The following is a 23,197-nucleotide window of genomic DNA, read 5'->3' on the forward strand; positions in this document are numbered from 1 at the left end:
ACAGCAGGGGCGGGCTGGGCCGGGGGGCAGGGAGGCAATTGCCCCCCAGGCCGCCCTAAATCCCATTAAGACCGGCCGCGGCGGGCCGGCCCTTTAAATGCTGCAGCCACCTGAGCGCTCTGTAAAGCGCGGTCCACGGTGCCCGGCCGGAGTGATAGGAAGGTGCACACTGAGTGTGCACCTTCCTTTCAGTCCGGCCGGTTACAGGAAACAGAAACTCCTGTTCCGCGCGGAGTTTCTGTTTCCTGTAACCGGCCGGACTGACAGGAAGTGCACACTGAGCGTGCACCTTCCCATCACTCCGGCAGGGCACCGCGGACCGGAGAGCAGCTCGGCCACGCTACAGGGGGAGGGGGTAAGAAGAAGAGGGGAGGGGGGTAAGAAGAAGGGAGGGGGGAGAGTAAGAGGAGGGGGGAGAGTAAGAAGAGGGGGGAGTAAGTAGAGGGGAGGGGGAGAGTAAGAGGAGGGGAGGGGGGAGAGTAAGAAGAGGGGAGGGGGGAGAGTAAGAAGAGGGGAGGGGGGTAGAGTAAGAAGAGGGGGGAGTAAGAAGAGGGGAGGGGGGAGTAAGAAGAGGGGAGGGGGGAAGAAGAGGGGAGGGGGGGAAGTAAGAAGAGGGGAGGGGGGAGAGTAAGAAGAGGGAAGGGGGGATAGTAAGAAGAGGGAAGGGGGGAGAGTAAGAAGAGGGGAGGGGCGAGAGTAAGAAGAGGGGAGGGGGAGAGTAAGAAGAGGGGAGGGGGAAGAGTAAGGGGTAGGGGGAGAGTAAGAAGAGGGGGGGAAGTAAGAAGAGGGGAGGGGGGAGAGTAAGAAGAGGGAAGGGGGGATAGTAAGAAGAGGGAAGGGGGGAGAGTAAGAAGAGGGGAGGGGCGAGAGTAAGAAGAGGGGAGGGGGAGAGTAAGAAGAGGGGAGGGGGAAGAGTAAGGGGGGGGAGAGTAAGAAGAGGGGGAGAGTAAGAAGAGGGGGGGAGAGTAAGAAGAGGGGGGAGTAGGAAGATGGGAGGGTGGTAAGAAGAGGGGAGGGGGAGTAAGAGGGGAGAGGGGAGTAAGAAGAGGCGAGGGGGAGAGTAAGAAGAAGGGGGGAGTAAGAAGAGGGGAGGGGGGGATAATAAGAGGGGGGTGTAAGAGGGGAGGGGGGGAGTAAGGGGAGGGGGGAGAGTAAGAAGAGGGGAGGGGGAAGAGTGAGGGGAGGGGGAAGAGTAAGGGGTGGGGGAGAGTAAGAAGAGGGGTGAGGGGAGCGGTGAGTAAGAGAGGAGAGGGGAGTAAGAAGAGGGGGGAGTAAGAGGGGAGGGGGGAGTAAGTGGAGGGGGGAGTAAGAAGAGGGGGGGAGTAAGAAGAGGCGAGGGGGAGAGTAAGAAGAAGGGGGGAGTAAGAAGAGGGGAGGGGGGATAATAAGAGGGGGTGTAAGAGGGGAGGGGGGGAGTAAGGGGAGGGGCGGAGTAAGAGGAGGGGGGATAGTAAGAGGGGGGGAGTAAGAGGGGAGGGGGGAGTAAGGGGAGGGGTGGAGTAAGAGGAGGGGGGAGTAAGAAGAGGGGAGGGGGGAGTGTAAGAAGGAGGGGAGAAAAGAAAAAGAGGGGGGAAGAAGAGGGGGAGGGGAGTAAGAAGAGGGGGAGGGGGGAGTAAGAAGGAGGGGAAATAAGAAAAAGAGGGGGGTAAGAAGAAGAAGGGGGAGTAAGAAAAAGAGGGTGGAGTAAGAAGAAGAAGAGGAGGGAGTAAGAAAAAGAGGGGGGAGTAAGAAGAAGAAGAGTGGAGAGTAAGAAAAAGAGGGGGGAGTAAGAAGAAGAAGAGTGGAGAGTAAGACGAAGAAGGGGTAAGAAGAAGAAGGGGGAGTAAGAAGAGGGGGGAGTAAGAAAAAGGGGGAAGTAAGAAGGAGGGGAGATAAGAAAAAGAGGGGGTAAGAAGAAGAAGAGGGGAGTAAGAAAAAGAGTGGGGAGTAAGAAGAACAAGAGTGGGAAGTAATTAGAAGAAGGGGGTGGGGGCGTGGCTTGCCGTGCATGGAGTGAGTCGCACACCGCCGGAGCTCCTCAACCTCGGACCACAAAGCCCCATATCAATGCCTCACTACACCACTAAAATGGGTAAAACAAAGCGCCAGGGCACCCCAGGACCTTCTGGATCCAGCCCACAAAGGAAACACGCCGGACCGCTGGACGATTTCATCACTTACCCAGACGGTCCCAGAACCACGAGACACGCAGACAAGATGGCGGCCGCATCCCCAGGGGCTGAGAGTAACGCAAGCTCGGAGCCGGGCGTGACAGGAGGTGACCCTCTATCTCAAATCACGGCCGAACTGGCGACCATTTCTGCAAATATGCTCTCAAAGAGCGATAAGACTGCCCTGGTAGCGGAGCTGAGGTCGGCGATACGAGAGGAGATACAGGAGGTACGCAGGGACCTTACTGCACTAGAGGAAAGAGTCACAGAGCTGGAGGGGGAGAACCTCAGGGCCATACAACACTCCCAATCTGCAGATCATGCCACAGCAAGGCAAGGCTCAGTGCTGCTTGAGCTCCGCAGGCAGGTGGAGGACCTGGACAACAGGGGGCGGCGTAATAACATTAGAATTAGAGGCCTGCCAAAAGATGAACAAGAAAACCTAACTACAGCCCTCACGCAGTTATTTACCCACATCCTGGGCGAGGATGCCCCAGAGGACTTCCAAATAGAACGCGCCCATAGGGCCCTGCGTCCCCCCAGGCGAGACGGCCTACCGCGAGATGTGATCTGCTGCCTCCTGTCCTTTCAACTCAAGGACGCCATCATGAGAGTGGCGCGCCCTCAGACAATCACCTTCTATCTCGCTCTACCAGGACCTGTCCACCCTGACATTGGACGCACGAAGAGCTCTAAGGCCTCTCACGCACGTCCTCCAAGAAAAACGCATTCCCTATAAATGGGGCTTTCCCTTCAGCCTCCAGGCCAGACGGGGGAACACGTGGTGCACACTGAGGTGGCCCAACGACGTACCCAGTTTCCTGAGGACAATGGAACTGCCACCGGTTTCCATCCGCAACTGGATCTTGGATCAGCCTCCGACACGTCCTGACCACCCTGAAGTGCCTGAACCACTCCGCAACCGAGCACGGAGAGACACAAAGCCTACACGCTGGGGAGGCCCCGACGGGCCCGAAGAATAGGTTGATCCACGCAGTCTCCGACCCCGGCGCTTCCCTGCCCTCCTGCATAGACCTAACCTGCTGAGGTTACCCCATGGCTTCCACGATGACAGCTAAGTACTCACACTTATATCCATAGGGGTAACGCCACGTTTACCATCACAACTAGGGTATGGGGGCCCGGGGCCTACAGTTGGGGACTCCACGGGTATCCGGGGAGGGCCTGTACTTTATACTTTCTGAATGTCTCTTGTGTGGGGTACGGGAGCGGGACTGAACAATTATCCCCCGGGTCGACCAAGCAGCGGAATTCATCTAACCAGGGATGGAGAGGTGCGGCGCCCCGGTTCTGCCTCCCTCACACGCAGTGCCGAGTGCCCATGGTCCAACCTAAAAAAGGACTGCTTCGCCCTTGTGTTTCGCTGACCCACACACCAATTAACGCTGCTCCACATGCTGACCCATCAACTGGTACCGGGAGAACGAACACTAATCCCTGGCTGGGTGGCGGGGGGGTTGGGAAACATGGGGGTTATTTGCCGGGGATGGAGTGTCGCATTATATGTGAAAAGTAATCTGTTATGTTAAGTACAAGCTAACCCGCCGTTTGTTAACCTTATTGTTTTGGGGTCTTAGCTTACTCAGCCGACATGTTTGCCACGTTACCGCAGCAATTTAGCCCCCAGATACCAGCTGCACCCCACGCTTAAAGCGGGACACCCCGTATGACTCCATAGCCGAGATAGGGGGGGGGGGAGGGGACCTGGAGGGGGTCTGGACTAGCCAGAGTATTGTAAGAAGCATGAAATATTACCAGCTATGTTATGTACCAGCTAACCTGCTCACATACACCCATATTGTCTGTTTTCCTATATATGCCCGAATGCCATGTTTGCCATGCTACCGTTATATTTTCGTTCCCGGGACCCTGCGGGCCCCCATACTAGTGCTGGATTGGCCCGCATTGCCCCGGGATGGGATGTTGAGGGGGTCGAGGGACCGGGGAGTGGTTAAACTTAGCAAGAATATTGCAGGAATTGTACAACTTTATTAGATATGTACTGTGTATGCAAACTTAATCTCTTCTATCTGTATGTTATGCATTCTTTGGGCTTGTCCAGCCGACACGCTCGCCAGGTTAACGCAGCTGTATTGATACTGACTTTGACCCCCCCCCCCCCCCGCCCCGATACGCCTTACCCTCCACACCATAGTTGAACCGCCCCTGCCGTTGCTACACCCCTCCCCCGGCCCCCGTTGCCCTACTGCTCCGACAAAATTGACAACCTATGGTCAGACGCCTCAGAGGATCCTTAATAATTCCGCCAAGACCAAATACCCTGCCCGCCCACGCCGCAATACCACAGAGACCCTAGGTGGATATACCAGCTAACCTGAGAACCTGAGACGTGGGCCGAGGGTCTGCGGCCCCCGGTCTACTCCGACAGACCACACCCGCCTGACTTCCGTGACCCCCTGCGACCGGCCCTCTTGTAAATTAGGTCACCCTAGCACGACCTAGGGCTACGGTTGCCTATACTCCTAGGCCCCTTAACGGGCAAACACCTTAACCTACCCAACTCCCCTCACCCAACCTTCCCTTGCTACCCTCTGTATCCCTTACCCCCCCCCGCCCCTCTCCCTACCCCCGGTGCTCTGCTCCCTCCGCACGTACGGTGCCACTATACAGCCATGGCGTCGGGCTTCCGACCCTCGCCTCTACTCCTAAGGACACATAATGTCCGCGGCCTTAACTCCCCTGATAAGAGGAGGCACCTGCTACGCACACTCTGGTCACAAAAGGTCTCAGTAGCGTTTCTACAGGAAACGCATCTAAAAGGGGGTGATGCCCCACAGGTCAAAGACAGGCGATTTCCATTAGGATACTACGCCAATCACCCCGACGCTAAACGTGCAGGGGTTGCCATCATCTTCTCCCACAACACTCCATTTCTTAACTCAGCCACACAGGCAGACCCCATGGGCAGGTTCCTATTTGTTAAAGGCACGATAGCTGAACACAAGTACACGTTCGCCACGGTATATTGCCCCAATAAAGGACAACACCGTTTCCTAGCAAAAGCCCTCGCAAAGTTAGAGAGATTCCGGGAAGGAACCTTGATCCTAGCTGGCGACCTCAACATCCCCCTGGACCCCCGGATGGACTCATCCGCGGGCACCAGCACCATCCCCCCACACTGTATCCGACAGGCCAGACAAGCCCTGTCCTGATCGGGTCTGGTGGACTGCTGGAGGGTGGCGCATCCTGATGATAAAGATTTCACATGTTACTCCGCAGCACACAATAGGTATAGCAGGATAGACTATATCTTCTTAGCCCAAGAATACCTCCCCTTCCTTATGTCTTCCTCAATAGGGATCCAGCACGACTCGGATCACGCACCGGTCCGAGCCACACTTAAATCACCGCTTTTCAAACCCAGTGAACGCCACTGGAGACTAAATGAAAACATACTGACGGACAACAATGTCACCACACAAATAGCCCAAACACTGACCCAATACTTTGAAGAAAATGTCAGGCCAGATACTGCACCCCTCACAATATGGGAGGCGCATAAATGCGTAATACGGGGACACATGATTAAACTATGCACCCAGCGGGAAAAGGAACACATAGCCAAAACACAGGAAGTGATACACGAAATAGCCACCCTAGAGACGAGACATAAAAGTGACCAGACGGACGATACCCACCGACGCCTCACAGACGCACGTAGACAGCTCAGGGACCTGCTATCCCAGAATTTACTCCAAACCATATGCAAGTCCCACAGACACTTTTATGAGTTCTCCGACAAATGCGGTAGGACACTAGCCCGTACCCTGAAGCAGAGACAGAGGCAACATCACATCCACCAGATTAAGGGGAAAGATGGGACGCTGAAAAGGGCACCGACGGATATTTTGCAGGCCTTTAGGCTCTTCTACGAGGAGCTATATAACTTAGACACCACCGCGCAACGTTCAGACGGACCCCAACACCGACGTAACATAGACGCTTTCCTCACAGAACACGTAGGCCGGACGCTCCCAGAGGAGCTAGCCGAGGAACTAGAACAACCACTTACTGGTGAAGAACTCGCCGCCGCACTTAAAAGTTCTAAGTCCAATAAGGCGCCGGGCCCCGACGGTTTACCGGCCTCATACCTGCGGAGGTTCAAAGACGTACTGCTCCCACATCTGTTACAGGGTCTCAACTCCTTGTTGGAAGGAGGTCGGTTCCCGACAGACTCCCTACGCGCCACGGTCACGGTCATACCAAAGGAGGGGAAGGACCCCACTGACTGCGGGAGCTACAGACCGATCTCGCTCCTTAATGCTGACCTCAAGCTCTTCGCCAAAACTATAGCCATGAGACTCTCCCACGTCCTCCCCACTCTGGTCCACCCAGACCAGGTAGGGTTCATCCAGGGACGAGAAGCTCGAGACAACACCATCCGAGCCCTACACATGGTCCACTCTGCCCGGTCGACAAATAGAAGCCTAGTCCTGGTCTCCACAGATGCGGAGAAGGCCTTCGACCGGGTAGACTGGCAGTACCTCGAAGCCACCCTCTGTCACATGCAGTTTGGCCCCCACATACGCTCATGGATCCTCGCCCTATATACTAACCCAACGGCCCGCATTCGGATTAACGGCGGTCTCTCTGCTCCCTTTGCCATTCGGAACGGAACCAGACAGGGCTGCCCCCTGTCCCCCCTCCTGTTTTTCCTCACTCTAGAACCTTTCCTGGAGGCGGTCAGACGAGATGGGGGAATCACCGGGTATAGGCACCACCACACAATGCATAAAGTGGCCGCCTATGCCGACGACATGTTATTTTTCCTAGACAACCCCACAATCTCCTTCCCCAATCTCCTCAGAGCCTTCAGAATCTTCGGTGAGATCTCCAACCTTAAGCTGAACCTAAGCAAATCGGAAGCCTTGCCGATTTCACTCGCCGCCGAGAGAGTCACGCATTTAAAATCACAGTTTCGCTTTTCCTGGTGCGACGCCAAACTTAAATTTCTCGGCGTCTGGCTGCCCAGTGACCTAACACACCTGTTCCGGCTAAACTTCCTTACCATACTCTCGGTCTTACAGGCGGACCTACTCCGTTGGAAGGGCCTCTACGTCTCTTGGTTTGGCCGAATTAATGCTGTAAAGATGAATGTGTTGCCGCGCCTTCTATATCTGTTTCAAGCGATCCCCATAACTATACCCAGGTCATTCTTCCAAACACTAGACACGGCAATAAGGCAGTTTGTTTGGAGCGGTAAAGCAAGCAGAATAAGTAGGAAGCTCCTAGAGCGCCCTAAAAGTAAAGGGGGAGCGGGCCTCCCATCCCTCCGGGGATACTACCACGCAGCACACTTACTCAGGGTAATAGATTGGCACGCCCGTTCACAGCCAAACTATGGGTTCCCATGGAGCAGGCACAGGCGGGGGGCACACTCCCCTCCCGTTTATGGCTCAGCTCCCTCACTCTAACAACACTGCGGACAGGCAATCCCCTGACCGATGCTACGCTACGGGTCTGGTGCAAGTTACGGTTCACACACCAACTCACCACCACTGACGGCCCCCTTACACCCATCACACACAACCCTAAGGTGGGAGGGGGACTTACGCCCTCAGATTTACGCGCATTCACGGACACTAGCTGGCTTCGCTTCCGACAGCTACTGCGGGGAAACCAACTCAGACCTCTCACAGACATATTGGGGGACAAGACGCCTACTGGCGTAGATAACTTTCATTACGCCCAAATACGAGCTTATTACGCGGCCTTCCCAAACAAACAATGCCTGAACAGACCACCCACGCAGTTTGAATCCCTTTGCGCAGCCCAAACCCACCCGGAAAGGGGAGTCTCGCTGCTATACGCGACCCTTCTCAGCAGCGAACACCAGTCCCACCCGAGGTACATAACAAGGTGGGAAATAGAGACAGGGACCACACTCACAGAGCAGGAATGGGACAAGATCTTTATACTGTCTCACAAATGCTCCATCAGCTCCAAGCTCCAGGAGACAAGCTTTAAAATCCTCACATACTGGTACAGGACCCCAGACATCCTACACCGTATAGACCCAGGAATACCAGACGAGTGCTGGAGATGCGGGGCCCCAGACGGCTCTATTATCCATATCTGGTGGAGCTGCCCTGACATCGCGCCCTTCTGGACGGCGATCAGGGAGACCATCCGTCTCATAACGGGTATCACCCTCCCTCTCCATCCCCTCACTATGCTTCTTCACCACACAGACATGTCCATCTCCACATACAAAAAATCCCTACTCAAACACCTGCTATCAGCAGCAGCAGCGATAATCCCAACTAGGTGGAAACAGAAGGATGCGCCTACCCTCCGGCAGTGGCTGGACAAGGTGGGAGAGATACACCATATGGAATCACTCACGGCAGCGCTACATGGGAGGCTAGAGAAATGTGACCGCACCTGGACGCCGTGGCTGTGGTACCTCGTGATGGACGGAGCGGGGAGCCAGGGGCCTTCTCTCCCCCCCCCCCTTCTCCCCCTCCTCTGTCCTGTCCACTTAACTGAACAATGGGTCGGAGTTCCTGCCAACTGAGTACTGACTAACCCCAACCCGCTAACACCCACCCCCCCAAGACAGTTCCAGTGTTGACCCCCACACACGTCCTTACTCACCTCGAACCCTACACTTACGACCGCACACCTCTACGGTCCTGAGACAACCTAGCACCGAAACTAGAAACGCTGACTATACACAGGCCCGAATCCCGAGACCCACACACACGGCCCCTGACGTAAGACCTACACCCAGACGCGACCTGGAACCCGAAAAATGAACCTCTGAGACCGGACCTACTAAAGTAGAGCTCCCAAACACACTACCCTCTGGCAGCGGACCAGCTACGATTCTGCGATTAGGACGGTCTATGCTCACTAACTGACTCAGAATCCACCCCCCCGGTCATATGCAGCCGGGTGACCAAACACTCCCTCCGAGGAACTATCCTCCTCACCCCGCTCACGGAACGTCTTGACCCCAGGCAGAGGAAAGCCATAAACGCTCCGTTAGGTAGGGACATCCCATTTTCCATCTTCCCTGTTTGGTTACTGTCATCCACGTCTGAAAGGTGATAAACCCAGTTACATGATTCAATGTATTTGAATGTTACCATTTACAAACAGCATGTAGTTCATTGAACTTATTGTCCACAGGTTCCTGTTGTACGCGTCACCTAACCATTTTGTCTTCTTTAAATATCGTTATGTGTATAATTGTAACACCCTTTCGACATATGTCAAATATAAAACAAAAATAAAGATTGTCTAAAAAAAAAAAAAGAAGAAGGGGGTAAGAAGAAGAGGGGGGTAAGAAGAAGAAGGGGGAGTAAGAAGAAGAGGGGGGAGTAAGATGAATACGGGGGGTGTAAGAAGAAGAAGGGGGTAAGAAGAAGAAGGGTGTAAGAAGAAGAAGGGGTTAAGAAGAAGAAGGGGTTAAGAAGAAGAAGAGGGGTAAGAAGAAGGGGGAGTAAGAAGAAGTAGGAGGGTTAAGAAGAAGAAGGGGGAGTAAGAAGAAGAAGAAGGGGGAGTAAGAAGAAGAAGAAGGGGGTAAGAAGAAGGGGGAGTAATAAGAAGAAGGGGGTAAGAAGAACAAGGGGGGAGTAAGAAGAACAAGGGGGAAGTAAGAGGAACACAGGGAGGAGGGGGGTAAGAAGAACACAGGGGGGGTGAGGAGAACACACAGAGGGAGGAGTGAGAAGAACACAGGGAGGGTGGAGGGGGGGATGAGAAGAGCACAGGGAGGGTGGGTGAGTGTGAGAAGAGACCGCTAGGGGAGGGTGGGGGAGAGGAGAAACCACTAAGGGGCAGGGGAGAGCTCTAAGGGACAGAAGGGACAGCTCTATAGGACAGGGGGCAAGACAGGGAGCTCTTTCACACTACGCGCACACACACACACACACACACAATGCATCCCTATACATACACAGAAACACAACATACTTACCTTACACACAGAGAAACACACAATGCATCCATTACACACACACACAATGCAACCCTTACACACACAGACAATGCATCATTTGCACACATACACAGAAACATACAATGCAAACCCTTACACACACATGCAAACACACACACTGTTTTTCTTACATACACACAGAAACACAATGCATATCTTACACTCAATGCACACACATACAGACACACACCTTGCATCCCTTATGCATACAAACACAGATTCACACAATGCATCCCTTACACATAACCAGAAACACAATACATTCCTTATACACAAATACACACTGCTTCCACTACACACAAACACACTGCATCACCTGCACAAACTGGTATCCCTATACACTACATACCATAAGCACACATATTAGATCCTCTACAATAACACATAACACATCCCCTACACACTTCACTCCCTGTGAGCGAACTCATGGGTGGGTGGAACATATAAGTTGACTTATGAGTGAGCCTTATGGGCATACTCACCGTCAGGCACTGGGGCCCAGACCTTGAGCTGTGTAAGAGGCCCCCAAAAATTGGAGCTTCTTCCAATTCTCCCAGAACATTGAATTTTGTGACCACAGTTGCAAACAGCCTCCAGAGATCCTGTTCTACACCAGACCAGTGGAGCCAAACTGCAGCCCATCATCATCCTCATCTAATTGTAAGTAGGCAATCTAGTATATTATTAGTGACACTAATCTATAATTTACCTCACATTAAAGGGACACTATAGCTTAATGAAGTGGTTCTGGTGTCTATAGCTGGTCCCTGCAGGCTTTTTAATGTAAACACACACTGTGTGCAGCACTGGCGTTAGTTCATATGGCAGATCATATGGGTGGGGCATTGTGATGTCACATGGGGGGGCGGCAAATTTATATTTTGTCGAGGGCGGCAAAAATCCTTGCACCGGCTCTGATCCTGGGCAGGTGCACCAGTGTACTGGTGACCCGCAGGAGGGGAGTGCACTGATTGCACTGCACTCTCCTTCTGCCCAGACATGTCTTGACCGCAGTGCAAGTGCCCTCTGCCCCTAATTTACAGTGGCTCACACTCACAACAAGCAGTGCCTGGAGCCCTTTGCAGAGACGGAAACAAAGAGGTTCTGCGGCAGCTGGCCGTCCTGCAAGCATTACATTAAACAGCTGTTCACCATGCAGCCACAGGTGGCGTTGTGCTGGGAGACTGTGATTACTCTTCACTTCCTCCCAGCCTACAGAGCAGCGCATGGGGGAGAGAGAGGAGGAGGCATGATTTAATCTTACAATAAATCCTCTAAGCAAACCTTTATAAATTTGGGGGGATCAGCTCTGTTTCCACAGTTTATTGGTGTTTACTCTGATGTCTGTATTAATATTGAGGGATGTCTAAGTAGTAACGTCAGTGTGTGTCAGCAGGGCCAGCCGTTGGGGTGGGCAAGCTGTGCGGTCATGCAGGGTGCCATGACAACAGAGGCACCCGGCGGCCAACACAGCTCACAAGTTGGGTACACCAGCATATTTAATTTAAACGATTCGCTGGTGGTCCACTGGTGCGCACCAGCAGTAGGTGCAGTCAGATAATATCCTCTCCCTCGTGGTTCCGGTGCTCAGTTAGTGAGTCAGAGCACAGGCTCAGAGATTCTCAGCCTGTGCTCTGACAACATTGAAAGTCAGAGCCATGAAGGAGCGGGTATGGCAAAGAGCTACTGATTAGCATAACATCAATATCCGTTATAAAACCAGGAAAAGATGGGCATGGATGGTGAACTGATTTGGTGGCGCAATGGGCCACTTGACTGGTTTTGCCCCCCAGGCCTAAGGCTGCCAGCCCTCCCCTGCTCAACAGAGAGAGAGTTGAGAGGTTGCTAGTGTTCGCCTGATCTCCTTCTTGATATTGGCTAGTTTTGCCACCAGAAGATGTAGGGTTTGAAGGGTAGAAGGGTAGAATCTACAATAAGACCCAGAATTTTTTTTTTGTAGCGTGGGAACAATAATGGATTTCTCCCAATTGATCAGGAAGCCTCAGGTTCTGTAAGAGTCAAAGTTCATGCAAGGTGGGTCTGGATTAGTTGAATAGACTGAGCCAGAATGAGAATGCCATCTAAATATATTATAAGACATACTCCCCGACTCCATAGCAGTGCAACCATAGGCTTCATGAGCTTGGTGAAGCACCATGGAGCCAAAGAAAGTCCAAATGGGAGGCACCTGAACCTCTATTTTCTGCCCTGTCATGTGAACTGCAGGAAGTCTTGATGTTGGACTGCAATAGGCACTGTGAGATATGCATTCTGCAGATCCAATTTGACCAAGATCCCTTAAGCAACGCACTCCTTCCATCTTGGAAGTGAAGATATGCCTCATAACTGTTGAACTGTCTCATATTTATCACTGGACAGACACCTCCGCCTTTTTGGGAACCAAGAAAAGGTTGCTCACGTAACCCAGGGTATGGGCCGGAATATCTACGATGGCTTGTTTGCATCAGTTCTTTTATTTCCTCGAAGACCAGATCTGCGTTTCGTTGGAAAAAAACAATTTCCCTTGGTGGGGAGTATTGAACAGGAAGCGAAAGGAAGTCTACGCAATACCCTTTCACAGTGTGAAGAACCCAAGCATCTGATGAAATGACGGACCATACAAGGGAAAAATGTGTGAGCCTGCCCCCCCACTACCAGTAGGGAAGAATGGAGAACGTGAAGACTTACCATAAGGTCTTTGTCCTAAAGAAGCACCTCTTTGGTAATGAGCAAGCCAGGGTCTACCACATTGTAGGAAGAAGGTTGGTGTAGTGTATTGTTCAAAGAAATTTACCTATCCAGTATAAGAGCCTTAGTTCTGTCTAAAAGAACTTCTGTTAACTCAGCCGGACAGACGGCTCCTGGCTTTTCTGGCCCCAGCAAAAACTCTAGGTTTAAATATCTTGCGCATTTTGGATTGCGCTTTATCTAGAGCAGTCAGTGTGTGGACAAAGGAGCCCAATTTTTTTTACAAAGTTGTCCCCAAAGATAACTTTTTGCCTGTGTGCCCAGCTCGTTCAGAGCCATATTTAGAAGTTTGAGCTCAACCTCGAGCAAGATTGATTTGCGGCGTTCAGTGGCAACCAGATCACTCTCTGGATCCAACCACTTAAGACGGTGCTATGTAATTCTAGATCATCCTCTACTGCTTCAAAGATCCTGGCTGCTGGGCCCAAGATGTCCTGACAGTTTCACAATGAAAAATCTAAGCCTTTAATAGGCTTCCATCCTGTCGTACTGAGGAATTGAATGATCTTAGGATCGACTGATTTACACGCGTCATCAGAGGTGTGGTCATTCAGCGTGCAATTTATTTCACGTTACCTTCTCAAAAGGCTTGTGTACTCTGGATGCAACATACTTTGCTACATGGTCTGAGGGAGACCACTGAGTGATGGAGGTCATCAGGTTCGAAAAGGAATTTACCTTGAGGGTCCAAGATCCTATCTGTGTCCATGAGGCCACATGATCTACCTCAATCTTGTTAGGTTTAATGGGAAGTGTATCCCGCATGGGATCTGCTTTGTTTTTTAACAGTTGCAACACGCATTATGGATTTTTATTTGGCCTTTTTGGGGGCTGAAAGAAGAAAAGAAGACTTCAAATGGTAAGTTTGAAATTTAAATTTACAGGGGGTTAGTTTAATGGCACCGCCCTCACTATTATAAGGGTTGAGGGGGTAGGTAGGGTATTTTTATTGGAGGGGGGAGTTAGTAGGGGCTTGGGGACCCCTAGCCACTTTATTATTTGTGGTCCCCACCCGCCGGTAATGGGTGGGGACCCGGGGGGACAATAGGTCCCCCTTTAATTAATGAGGGTCCCCACCTGCTGCTCATGGGTGGGGACCAGGGGGGGACATTAGGTCCCCCCAATTGTTTATTTATTTAGGGTCCCCACCCGCCACTCATGGGTGGGGACCTGGTGTGGACATTAGGTCCCCAACATTATTTATTTCATTAAGGTCCCCACCCGCCGCTTATGGGTGGGGACCAGGGGGGACATTAGGTCCCCCATTTAATTAATTAGGGGGACATTAGGTCCCCTGTTTATATTAATAGCCCCCACCTGCTGGTCACGGGCTGGGGCGCGGGGAGGGCACTATGTCCCCCCATTTTAGGTATTTATGTTCCCTTCCAGGTCCCCCCTTATTGCACTAGTGACTGGGCAGCAATAGGTGGCCAGTACTTCTCTATAGGATAGGTTATGAAAGGTTAAATCTAAAAGGATTTATAGAAAAGTTAATTCTGGTTGCCAAGACTGCAACTTCCTCCTGAGCAAGTTTCACTTCTATTATCCATCTCATTCACACTCTGCTGCTTTCTGGAAAGTGTATGGAGGAGCTGTTTCCAGTAAGATGTAATATCTGGATGATGAGTTACTGTAAAACAGATAATATTTAATCCATTAAATATTTAATCCATAGAAACATTTCTGATCCAGTGATCCAGTGTTCCTTCTTAAAGGGAATCTCCAGTGCCAGGAAAACAATCAGTTTTCCTGGCACTGCAGGTTCCCTCTCCCGCCCACCCCCCAATCCCCGGTTACTGAAGGGGTGAAAACCCCTTCAGTCACTTACCTGAGGCAGCGATGATGTCCCTCGTCGCTGTCTCCTCCTCCGCGCCGCTCCTCCTACTGACTCCGTCGGCCGGTGGGCGAGACTGATCCCGCCCACAGGCCGGGGAGACCTAATGCGCATGCACATTAGCGCTCCACATAGGAAAGCATTGAAAAATATTTTCAATGCTTTCCTATGGGGAAATGAGCGACGCTGGAGGTCCTCACACAGCGTGAGGACGTCCAGCGACGCTCTAGCACAGATAATCTGTGCTATAATCCAGGAACTTCCCTCTAGTGGCTGTCTAGTAGACAGCCACTAGAGGTGGAGTTAACCCTGCAAGGTAATTATTGCAGTTTATAGAAAACTGCAATAATTACACTTGCATGGTTAGGAGTAGTGGGAGTTGGCACCCAGACCACTCCAATGGTCAGAAGTGGTCTGGGTGCCTGGAGTGTCCCTTTTTTTTTTTTTTTTTTAATTCTTTATTTTTGACAGTGCAGTAATTAAGACATCGTTAACAATAATACGAGCAGACATAGGTACATTGGTAATTGACAGAAAACAATGTTCGTTAGTATGGTAATGCAAAGCGTATTGCACTGTTTTTTTTTTTTTTTATAAAGTATTGTAACAGCATATTAGAACATATCTCTCTTCTATGGCTTCCTACGTGTCCTCTCTGAATATGTAATCAATGCTTACGACATGTATCCAAGCTGGGAGTGTGTTAATAAGGTATGCAAATTGCATACAAAAACACAAAACACAAACACAAAAACAGAAAACATAGTAAAAGGCAGATGACAAAAAAAAACGAAAACTATACTTGAACATAACGAGACGTCCCATCTGTCTTACTAAATATGCAGCCCAGGCAAGGTAGGCTTAACCCAGAGCGGGCATAAGGTTCGGAGTTGCTTGTGGCTAGCTGAGTCTTATGATGACGTGTTATGACATGTGCCCAAATCGTACAGAGGTATCTAATTGACTGGGTACCTAAATTATACATATATGTCTCCCCCTCGACTGGTTACAGGCAAGAAAATTCAACTGAAACTTGAGAGAACTGTAAACGTAAAAAATAACGGTAAGAATATTATCTCGTAAAAACAGGCGTTATATGCCTGCATAAGGAGGTCTCCGGTTTATTGGGGACCTTGCTGGTAAGTGGTCTGCGTGGAATCAGCCGATTCCCACGTCTAGGAAGCAGAGGTCATGGGAGTGGGGTTCTGTAAGGCGGCTGGTGTCTGGCAGCTATCGTGAAGAGATCTTACAGGGGCACATAGTGTCGTGATGCTTCCCTGCAATTGCCAGTGTAGGCAGGACAGTCGCCTATCTCATTCACCGGGCACATAGCGTGGTTGGCTCGTGCCGTATCATGTGGGAGGCTAGGTAGGAGCAGCGTGTAGGCTCTCTTGCTGTTGTGTGGAGTCTGTCGTGGGTACCCTGGTAGTCATTGTGTCAGAGATGTCGAGGGGTGCCCAGGTGTGTGGGTGCGGGATGGTCGTAGCTTGATTCCCCCTAGGTTGTCGTGTGTGTCAGGTCCTCTTAATGGCCAGTACCCCGCTGTTGCAAGGTAGACATGCGACTAAATATGTGTGGAGGTGGATAAGTTGGGTGAACCAGTATGTGTGTTTGGTCAAGAGTGTGGTAACGTCTGGGGTTGCGTCCCTTGGCGGCTCCTCGATGTTTGGGTGTCCCTGTCTGGTCGGTTGCGTGAGGGGTGTGTGTAAATAAAGTCTGTCTTGTCTCTGCTGGTAGGTTTGTTTGTTTTTTGTTTTTTTAAATAGTAAAGTCGCTATACAACCGTTCAATCAGGACTAATTTTTCCTTCCTGGATTTCGTGGGGACGGGTGGGGCCGAGGCCCTGCTTTGTTATAAAAAAAGGGGGGGGGGGGGTACCATTATCAAGTCCATATAATAGATTGTAAGTCCAATGTTAAGTTGAGGTTTCCCGTAGGCAGTGGGGTGTCTTCCATACAACTCCTGAGGATTGTGTAGTCCCAGGTTTGGTGCGAGACTTAAGTGGTGACCGCAGCATAGGTCACTGGGGTTGCGCCTCTCGGGACAAACGGGTTGATTGTCGCCGGGTCCCAGCTATGCGTTGGCGTAGTCTGGTGAGGGGGTCCTTCCCGGATGAGTGAGTCGTGTGGGATGCCCAGAGTCTTCAGGAGGTCCGCTGCGTCCTGGATATCATGGATTAAATGGGAGTCCGTGCCTTGTTGTACTGCGAGAGATCTGGGGTTCCGCCATCTATATCTGATACCCTTTTGTTGGAGCAGAGAGGTGAGTGGTCGCAGTGATCTGCGCCAGGCTAGGGTGCCGTTGGACAGATCAGCAAAAAAGGTCAGTCCCCTATTTTCGAACTGTAGCGGGGTTTTGCCCCTGAGGGCCGTGAGGAAAGCCGTTTTATCCCTTCCATTTCTGAATGTGATTATGGTGTCTCTCGTGGCTGAAGGCGGCGCCCTGGGTGGTTTAGGGATCCGAAATTGGTCTGTTGGGCTAATGGCGTCGGACTGTCCCTGAGGTAACACAGCCCCCAATATACGTTGTATAACATGCGGCAATTCGGACTCTAATATCTCTTCTGGGAGTCCTCTGACCTTTAAGTTTTGCTGTCTCCGGTCGTCCTCCTGGGCCGCAAAGCGGCGTTCAAATAGTTGATTCTGTGTTTGTAAGTCCTGCACTGCTTTCTGTAAGGACGATACGTTTAACTGGTGGCTCTGTGAGGATGCCTCCAGTGTGCTGATGCGGCCTGTCAGGCCCTGCACTTCTGCCCTGAGGGCCTTAACGTCTGTAAGTATGTTGTTTTGGAGTTCCGCCAGTAGGGCCTTCAGAACCCCTGTAGTTACTAATTCAGCATCGGGTCCCTTCTTCTGGGGCCTGGCCTTCTGTGGCATGGCTGGGGCTGGTAGGTAGTTGTCTTCGGCGTCTCCCGAAAGATCATCCGAGAAATCGGAACAGCCGCCGTGGAGGGCCGCCATATTGGGCTCCGTCGGGCCTAGCGCTTGTCTCCACATGTCGCCGATCGTCAGCCCGGCGGTAGGTTTATCTGGCCCCGGTTTTTTATTTTTTTTTTCCCATGCTGATGTAGGGGGTCTGTGCAGTCGTGTTGGGTGGTCAGTGATTATATTTCGTAGGGTTAGGTAGATTTTCGTCGTCTATTATCAGGAGCTCTAGTTTCCAGCGACCGCTTTACTCGGCAGTTCGGCTCCGCCCCCTGGAGTGTCCCTTTAAGGAAAGTGGTACCATTATCTGTTTAGTGTATAAATCAAAGTAAAATCTTAAAAAATCTATAAAGGATAAATATTCAAAGGATACAAATTCAACGTATTTCTAAATATCAACATGTGATGAACTGCACCCCTCAAGTTTGTAAAGACTTAAAGGAATACTCAAAACAATATAAGAACTATAGACCTTTATAGTGTTCCTGGTCCCCACCCATGAGCGGTGGCTGGAAACCCTAGATAAATAATGGGGAGGGCCTAACTGGTTCCCACCCATGAGCGGCGGGTGGGGACCCTAAATAAATAAATAATGGGGGGGACCTAACTGGTCCCCACCCATGAGCGGCGGGTGGGGACCCTAAATAAATAAATAATCTGGGGGACCTAATGTCCCTCCCAGGTCCCACCCATGAGCGGTGGGTGGGGGCCCTAATTAAATAATGGGGGGACCTAATGTGCCCCCCAGGTCCACACCCATGAGCAGCAGGTGGGGACCCTAATTAATTAAAGGGGGGACCTAATGTCCCCCCCAGGTCCCCACCCATGACCGGCGGATGAGGACCACAAATAAAAAAGTGGCTAGGGGTCCCCAAAGCCCCTAGTAACTTCCCCCTCCAATAAAAATACCCTACCTACCCCCTCAACCCTTATAATAGTGAGGGCGGTGCCATTAAACTAACCCCTGTAAATTTAAATGTGACTAGGGCCTAATTGCAGGGCGTGGGAAGGCTTTGTAAGCCTTTCCCTGCCCTGCGGAGCTCATTCTGCCCATTGGCCTCCATGGGTGAAGATGGATTTTTTTTTTTTCCGTCTGGATTTTTTTTGTGTGTGTATTTTCTTTTTTGCACTCTGTTTTTTTTTTTTTTAACAGTTGTGACGCGTATTCTGGATTTTTATTTGGCCTTTTTTGGGGCTGAAAAAAGAAAAGAAGAAAGAAGACATCAAATGGTAAGTATGACATTTTAATTTACAGGGGGTTAGTTTATTGGCACCGCCCTCACTATTATACGGGTGAGGGGGTAGGTAGGGTATTTTTATTGGGGGGGGTGAATAGGGGCTTGGGGACCCCAAGTCATTTTATTATTTGTGGTCCCCACCCGCCGGTCATGGGTGGGGACCTGGGGGGACAATAGGTCCCCCCTTTAATTAATGAGGGTCCCCACCTGCCGCTCATGGGTGGGGACCAGGGGGGTGCATTAGGTCCCCCCATTATTTATTTATTTAGGGTCCCCACCCGCCACTCATGGGTGGGGACCAGGGGTGGACATTAGGTCCCCACCTTTATTTATTTACTTAAGGTCACTACCTGCCGCTCATAGGTGGGGACCAGGGGGACTTAAGGTCCCCCATTTAATGAATTAAGGGGGAAATTAGGTCCCCTGTTTATATCTATAGCCCCCACCCGCTGGTCACTGGCTGGGGCGCACTATGTCCCCCCCATTTTGGGTATTTGTGTTCCCCACCATGGGCGAATGGGCGGACCTGTGCCAGGCCCCCCCTTATTGCACTAGTGACTGGGCAGCAATAGGTGGCCAGTACTTCTCTATAGGATAGGTTATGAAAGGTTAAATCTAAAAGGATTTATAGAAAAGTTTATTCTGGTTGCCAAGACTGCAACTTCCTCCTGAGCAAGTTTCACTTCTATTATCCATCTCATTCACACTCTGCTGCTTTCTGGAAAGTGTATGGAGGAGCTGTTTCCTGTAAGATATGTAATATCTGGATGATGAGTTACTGTAAAACAGATAATATTTAATCCATTAAATATTTAATCCATAGAAACATTTCTGATCCAGTGATCCTTCTTAAGGAATGTGGTACCATCTGTTTCGTTTATAATGCAAAGTAAAATCTTAAAAAGTCTTTAAAGGATAAATATTCGAAGGATACAAATTCAACGTATTTCTAAATATCAACATGTGATGAACTGCACCCCTCAAGTTTGTAAAGACTTAAAGGAATACTCAAAAAAATATAAGAACTATAGACCTTTATAGTGTCCCTGGTGCCACAAGTGATCGTGTACCCTCTTAAAGTGGTTTGTAGTGTTTTAGAATTTAACAAAGGAATTATCCTGCAAGGAAGACTGTCAACTGAGCACTCTCAACTAATAAGAGTGGTTCTGTATAGGACCTGCTTAACCAGGTGAAGACATCCATGCTATGCTGCGGGAGTAGACCAAATAGGGCCCAGGTGATCAATGTAAGGGACCACCAAGCACCTTAATCACTACAGAGTGCTGTTAGGTTTGCTAACCAGATATCATGCAAAAATAACCACGCTGAATAATTCTCCTCAATTTTCAAATAAGTTACTAACCCTGTGTTTTTTACTTGAAAAACAACATAAGAAACTGAGTAATTGTTAAAATCTTAAGATTGGAAACATTATTGTAATCTTGGAACATTATTGTAATCTTTAAAGGAACACTATAGTCACCAAAACAACTTTAGCTTAATGAAGCAGTTTTGATGTATAGGCCGTGCCCCTGCAGCCTCACTGCTCATTCCCCTGCCATTTAGGAATGAATCACTTATTTTACACAGCCCTAGTCACATTTCCTTGCACAGCCTTCCTAAACACTTTCCATAAAGTGAGATCTAATGTTTGCATTTCCTTTATTGCACAGTCAGTTTAATTTAGAATTTCTTATCCCCTGCTCTGTGAATGGCTTGCTAGACCTTGCAGGAGCCTTGTGTGTGATTACAGTTCAATTTACAGAGCAGGAGATAAAAACGTTTAAAGTAAGGTAAGATCTGATTATAAATGAAACCATTTTGTTTCCATGCAGGCTGCGTCAGTCACAGCCAGAGAAGGTGTGGCTAGGGCTGGATAAACAGAAACAAAAGTGATTTAACTCCTAAATGGCAGATAATTGAACTGTGACTATAATGTCCAACTAAACGCAAATATAGAGTAATTGCACAAAGTGTAAAAATCAAACACTGTGGAATCTGCCAGATAATTTCTCTTTGAGCTCTTCTTCAAAATGTTTCCGTTCCCATCCACACTCTTAAATACTCAATAGTTAATACAATTAATGAATTATGTTTTCATATGGAGAGAATTAGAAACCACAATGTTCCCAGCGGACTATTGTAGCCATGTTATAAACAAAACTTACAGCAATTAGGCAAAATACCCACTTGTTCAATAGCAATAGTTTGTAGATATATGTGCTTGTTTTTGTCTGGAAGCAGTTTTTTTATTGTTGCATTTACCAGAATCCAAATGAATACAGAATAATGAACGTCTGACACAAGATCGTAACTACTGAGGAATAGGTCAGGTACTGGACCAAGGAGTGTAGGGTTAGGAATACATAGACAGAGAGGCCTGCATTATCAATCCATTAATTTCAGTTTGAAGAAAAATCACAAACAAAAGCTACCGTTTTTGTTTGCTGTTTTTTTAAATTAATTGATGTTTCTTCAGAGTATTAATGACTTAGACTGCATTAAAAAATAAAGTACAAAAAAAAAGTGCAAAACTCAAACAAAGGGCACATTGCAAAAATAGTCAGCATACCGTGCATATCAAATTCACAAGTGACAACAAAACTGTGCCAGGTTTGTCTAGCATTTCTGAATGGTAATCAAATATAATATGACAATCTACTGTAACACTCGCACGTAATGCAAGAAAAGGTACTGAGCAAACAGGAACATAACAATGTTTCAACGACAGCGCAATACAAGCCATGCAGGCCCCACAATAGTCCCCCTAACCCATCACTCTTAATAAGACTGAGTAGTTCCCTCTTGCTGTCCTCTGATTTAAATTTGGGGAATAAGGACCCTGTATAATAAAAAAGTAATGGGGTTGTCTGACGAACTGCACCTCATCACGGGTTCTTGGAGGCGTATACTTGCCAGCCTCTTGCCCACAGACTATGGACCCTGTAAACTGTGATATAGGTCTCCGTTTGTCTATTTGAATTATATGGTTTGGTAACTGAGCAGCCGCACAAACCAGAGACCAACCTGGAGCTTGTTAAGCTTAATTGATACATTGTTGCAATTTTAACCGCAGTGGTCTATGTGTTCGTCTGGGTGGTCGAAATTCCTATGGACGACCAAGAGGTGGTGTCCATCTTGTTCGCATGGACCAAAACCGCGAATAGACTTCAGGGGGACTTAGCCGCGAATGCCCTAGAACAGGGGTAGGCAACCTTTTAGCAGCACTGTGCCGATATAGGATTGTGATGTCCCGTAGCGTGCCGGTCCTATTTTTTAAAATTGAGGTCTGTATGCTGCAGTATTTTGCTTTTGTTATTTATACTGTAATTGCTTTGTATATTTGTATTTGTGCGGATATGAGCTATTATATTGTATATGTTCAGGAGTAGTTTGTGGTATCGTGTATGATACATATGAATGTGGGCTGTGTATTGGGGCTGCTTGTGGAATTGTGTGTGTGGATGGATGTGTCACATTGTGTGTTTGGTAGTGTGTGTATGTGTGGTTTATTGCATGTGAGAGGCTGCATGTGGGGTTGTGTGCATGTATGTGGATTGTTAGCGGGTTACGTTTGTGCGGATTGTGTGTGGGCTGTTCGTATTATTTTTTATATGAGGGGAGGGTTATTGTGCATTTCTGTGTATATCTAGCAGTGTGGGTGGCTTCCCTAGGTTCCAGTGGAGACCAGGCTGGCCAGGTACAGGTGAAGGGCAGGAGCTGCAATATCCGCTGTGGGCTGCTCTACCACAGTGTGGATTTCTATTCACAAGTGCTGGGAGGAAGGGACCTGAGTTCACTTACTCTATGTGCTGCAATTCATTAATTGAGGATTGTCCTTTTCATATTAGCAGATATCTGAAGTTTCCTGGGACTCCTGATAGGCCAGAGCCTGCTTGGCTCTAGCAGCCTTGAGTGCCGTGGAAAGACACCTTGAGTGCCGTGCATGGCACTAGTGCCGTAGGTTGCCTACCCCTGCCCTAGAACTATTATCGCCATGAATCCTTCGCGGTTCCTGGTCAGTTCCCCAGCGGCACTTAGCCATGATTCTATGGAACTAATTTCGGCCTGAAGACTTTGCGGTTCCCGGTCAGTCCTCCAGCGGAACTTAGCCACGATTCTATGGAACTATTTTTAACTATGGGACCCTGCCTGCGGTCAGTAAAAACTATGAATTACAAAACATTTCTCAACCCCTGAACTGACCTGGGTGATTTTTGGATATGTTAGTCACCCAGTTCAGGGGGGTTTTGCAAAAATGTGTGTTTTTTGTGTTTGAAGATAATTGAGTTTAGTATAGTGCTTGACTCAATTAT

This window comes from Pelobates fuscus, chromosome 1, assembly GCF_036172605.1.
Source record: "Pelobates fuscus isolate aPelFus1 chromosome 1, aPelFus1.pri, whole genome shotgun sequence".
NCBI classification, from domain to species: domain Eukaryota; kingdom Metazoa; phylum Chordata; class Amphibia; order Anura; family Pelobatidae; genus Pelobates; species Pelobates fuscus.